At 51.2% G+C, this 5,000-nt stretch overlaps 1 non-coding gene across 1 annotated transcript in view; it reads left to right on the forward strand.

Moving 5' to 3' along the window:
- The first annotated feature begins 4,974 nt into the window (after positions 1-4,974).
- LOC126444141 (small subunit ribosomal RNA) overlaps positions 4,975-5,000 on the forward strand; it is a 1,923-nt gene continuing 1,897 nt past the window's right edge. Inside the window, exon 1 of the ribosomal RNA XR_007582448.1 lies at positions 4,975-5,000. This exon is cut by the window's right edge and continues 1,897 nt beyond it. This is a non-coding gene — a ribosomal RNA (small subunit ribosomal RNA).

Consider the following 5,000-nt stretch of genomic DNA (forward strand, 5'->3'; position numbering starts at 1 on the left):
CTTCCCCCATCCCGGACATTTGACGTCGTCACACTACCGGTATTGACTAATAGACTGATTGCTGATAATCATTAGCCATACACTGGGGGAAAACGGCCGACAGGGGCGGCAACATAGTGGAGCCGCAGTGTCACTAATGTACAGAGATAGAACAGTTTCGACTGGAACTAGAGTAACCGTATACACGGCACTGATTAGTAATAGATGCAGAGCCATCAGAATACAGATAATATATACAACCGTCCCTATACATGCTGAAAGACTCTGCACACAATGAGAACCACACGTCAGCCAGACACTCTTATCACACACTACTCTCTTATCACACACAATATCTAACCACCAGCATGGAAGAACATCCAGTGCATCCTCTCCGCCACATGACACAATCCACACTATCATTACCAGACCGGGAGGTCCCACCCAGAAAACACAATATCCCACCCTTCCGACATCCGCACATTGCTCAGCTAAGCCACGAACACCCACACATGTCCTACACAGTGGTGCACCCAACATCACAATACTGCCTCCTGTCACAGCACACAAACAATGGCAGGAATGAAAGACACAGATCTGCCACAACCATGGAATCGGAGCGCCGCCTGTCATGAGCCAAAAGTGCATCCTGACGTGACAAATCGGATAATACCGCAGGCATCCAATTACGATAATCACTATCAACGAACCTGCCGCCCCCCCCCCCAATACACCTTTCCCTACAACAATGTGTATCTGAACCTACGCTATATCGTACCTTAACCTAACCTATATCGTACCTTAACCTAACCTATATCGTACCTTAACCTAACCTATATCGTACCTTAACCTAACCTATATCGTACCTTAACCTAACCTATATCGTACCTTAACCTAACCTATATCGTACCTTAACCTAACCTATATCGTACCTTAACCTAACCTATATCGTACCTTAACCTAACCTATATCGTACCTTAACCTAACCTATATCGTGCCTTAACCTAACCTATATCGTGCCTTAACCTAACCTATATCGTGCCTTAACCTAACCTATATCGTGCCTTAACCTAACCTATATCGTGCCTTAACCTAACCTATATCGTGCCTTAACCTAACCTATATCGTGCCTTAACCTAACCTATATCGTGCCTTAACCTAACCTATATCGTGCCTTAACCTAACCTAATTTGTGCCTTAACCTAACCTAATTTGTGCCTTAACCTAACCTAATTTGTGCCTTAACCTAACCTAATTTGTGCCTTAACCTAACCTAATTTGTGCCTTAACCTAACCTAATTTGTGCCTTAACCTAACCTAATTTGTGCCGTAACCTAACCTAATTTGTGCCGTAACGTAACCCATGTTGTGCCGTAACGTAACCCATGTTGTGCCGTAACGTAACCCATGTTGTGCCGTAACGTAACCCATGTTGTGCCGTAACGTAACCCATGTTGTGCCGTAACGTAACCCATGTTTGTGCCGTAACGTAACCCATGTTGTGCCGTAACGTAACCCATGTTGTGCCGTAACGTAACCCATGTTGTGCCTTAACCTAACCCATGTTGTGCCTTAACCTAACCCATGTTGTGCCTTAACCTAACCCATGTTGTGCCTTAACCTAACCCATGTTGTGCCTTAACCTAACCCATGTTGTGCCTTAACCTAACCCACGTTGTGCCTTAACCTAACCTACGTTGTGCCTTAACCTAACCCATGTTGTGCCTTAACCTAACCCATGTTGTGCCTTAACCTAACCCATGTTGTGCCTTAACCTAACCCATGTTGTGCCTTAACCTAACCCATGTTGTGCCTTAACCTAACCCATGTTGTGCCTTAACCTAACCCATGTTGTGCCTTAACCTAACCCCATGGTGTGCCTTAACCTAACCCATGTTGTGCCCTTAACCTAACCCATGTTGTGCCTTAACCTAACCCACGTTGTGCCTTAACCTAACCCACGTTGTGCCTTAACCTAACCCACGTTGTGCCTTAACCTAACCCACGTTGTGCCTTAACCTAACCTACGTTGTGCCTTAACCTAACCTACGTTGTGCCTTAACCTAACCCATGTTTGTGCCTTAACCTAACCCATGTTGTGCCTTAACCTAAACCCATGTTGTGCCTTAACCTAACCCATGTTGTGCCTTAACCTAACCCATGGTGTGCCTTAACCTAACCCATGGTGTGCCTTAACCTAACCCATGGTGTGCCTTAACCTAACCCATGTTGTGCCTTAACCTAACCCATGTTGTGCCTTAACCTAACCCATGTTGTGCCTTAACCCTAACCCATGTTGTGCCTTAACCTAACCCATGTTGTGCCTTAACCTAACCCATGTTGTGCCTTAACCTAACCCATGTTGTGCCTTAACCTAACCCATGTTGTGCCTTAACCTAACCCATGTTGTGCCTTAACCTAACCATGTTGTGCCTTAACCTAACCCATGTTGTGCCTTAACCTAACCCATGTTGTGCCTTAACCTAACCCATGTTGTGCCTTAACCTAACCCATGTTGTGCCTTAACCTAACCCATGTTGTGCCTTAACCTAACCCATGTTGTGCCTTAACCTAACCCATGTTTGTGCCTTAACCTAACCCATGTTGTGCCTTAACCTAACCCATGTTGTGCCTTAACCTAACCCATGTTGTGCCTTAACCTAACCCATGTTGTGCCTTAACCTAACCCATGTTGTGCCTTAATCTAACCCATGTTGTGCCTTAACCTAACCCATGTTGTGCCTTAACCTAACCCATGTTGTGCCTTAACCTAACCCATGTTGTGCCTTAACCTAACCCATGTTGTGCCTTAACCTAACCCATGTTGTGCCTTAACCTAACCCATGTTGTGCCTTAACCTAACCCATGTTGTGCTTAACCTAACCCATGTTGTGCCTTAACCTAACCCATGTTGTGCCTTAACCTAACCCATGTTGTGCCTTAACCTAACCCATGTTGTGCCTTAACCTAACCCATGTTGTGCCTTAACCTAACCCATGTTGTGCCTTAACCTAACCCATGTTGTGCCTTAACGTAACCCATGTTGTGCCTTAACGTAACCCATGTTGTTGCCTTAACGTAACCCATGTTGTGCCTTAACCTAACCTATAATGTGCCTTAACCTAACCTAAAGTGCGCCGTAACCTAAACTATATTGCGCCTTAACCTGACGCACGTTGTCGCTGAACCTGCTCTGTAATTGTTATGCAACCCGTTTAAAGTAGTGTAGTGTTGCCTAACCGCAACCCTCGCAATATAGTTCGCTACTCGCACTGCCCGGTCCCCTGTGTATCGCGTCATGTTAAACACCTTGCAGGTGTTGCTGACTTTCCCACATGCTCCTGCTATACACTGTAGTGTGGATAGCAGCAGGACGTACATGCCCCCCCCCCCTTCCCCCTGCCTTCGCAAGCTGGTCGGTGAGAAGTTTGCATGTTCAATGCCCTTCGCATGCCGACGTACTCAGCCTACGTTGTGGTACGGCCTGTCACCTGTCCGCCGATGTACGCAAAACCCACAAACTGTACTGCACATTGCTCCGTATGTACTGAATGATACATCGTGGCCCATGTGACCGTATGACGACAGCGCCTAGCAACGGCGGACCATACAGTCCAAATATTGTGCACGCAGCTACGTGTCGTCTCCCTATAAGAGCTGGATTGCAGTGTGGTACGCCATACAGACGTGGTGGGAGGAACGGACGCCCTGGATGGCGATCAGCATGAGCAGTCTGTTGATGTAGTGGAGCGTGTATTCGGACGTAGTCGTCTCTTCTCACACACCGTGATAGCATGTTGCACCGCGTTCCACATCTGCGACATGCTGCAGAGGCGGGCTGACAGTCGTTCGCGCAATGGACACCGCATACGTACGGGGTCTACCTTCCACGTGTTCTCTAGGCGTGCACATGTTGTTGCGTCTATGTGGGCAGACGTAGTGTGTTGTGACACCTGACACAGGCATGCAATACTCGTTGCAAATGGCGATGGACGTGTACGTTTGCTGGTGACGTTACGCAAATGAACAACCGGTAACCCGTTGTGGTGCGGTTGTTCTCGCTAGAGGTGAATCAGTGTTGGCGACGATCGGTCGAGCTATTAACCGGTTTGTTTCAGGGATACCCACCATGCCCACGAACGTGAAAGGGGGACCCACCATGCCCACGAACGTGAAAGGGGATCTGGGTGTGAGGCGATACGCGGCGGTGGCTGGGTGGGACCGTCCCCGGCCGGTGAGGGGGGGCCGCCCGGCGTGCTGGCAGCGCGGTGCGTGGGCGCACGCGCTACAGCCGGCTGGTGGGGGCGGCCGGTGGCAGGCGCGCCGGCCGACGGACGCGGCAGGCGGCGCAGCTGCGCGCCGGCGCCCCCTGCTCGCGGCGCCTTGCGGCCAAAGTAGGTCCTCGCGGGCCCGGTGCGAAGCGCGGTGGCCATCTGCAGTGTGCTGGTCCGATTGAGGACTTTGTGCGCTGAGGATGCGCCGCCGCCCGGCGCTCGGCGCCGCGACGCCGTCTGCTGCTCGGTCGCCCCAGCGGTTCTCGCAGGTGGTTTGTATCGCAGCTGTGCGGACGTGTTGGCGCGTGCGCTGTGCTGGGAGAGTTCGCTTCGGCACCCAAGTAGGGCTTTTGTCCTTCTGTGGCGCTGGCGTTGGAGCTGCCGGTCACCGTAGGTGGCGCGTGTTGTCTCCCGCCGGCAATGCCACGACAGCACGCTCCCGGGCCTCTGTCGGCAGCGGCAAGCTCAGTTGGGAGCACGGGTGGTCGCACCTAAAGCGTCTACTCGCCTAACTCCGGGCGATTGCGCCTCTCTCGAACCCGACCAAGTACTTAGGACGGCGCTGCGCGCCGCCGGGACCTGAGAGGGTTTCGAGGTGTGTTGTGCAGGGGAGCTCAGCCTCCTCCTGTTTGCAGAATAATTGAGCGGACGCTTGCGTGTTCGCGCGGGCCCCCGGGACACACTCCCGGGCGGCCGGCTGCTCAGCTCTAGTTGACGCAGCTCCCTGGGTTGATCCTGCCAGTAGTC

Source organism: Schistocerca serialis, unplaced genomic scaffold (genome assembly GCF_023864345.2).
Source record: "Schistocerca serialis cubense isolate TAMUIC-IGC-003099 unplaced genomic scaffold, iqSchSeri2.2 HiC_scaffold_232, whole genome shotgun sequence".
NCBI lineage: Eukaryota > Metazoa > Arthropoda > Insecta > Orthoptera > Acrididae > Schistocerca > Schistocerca serialis.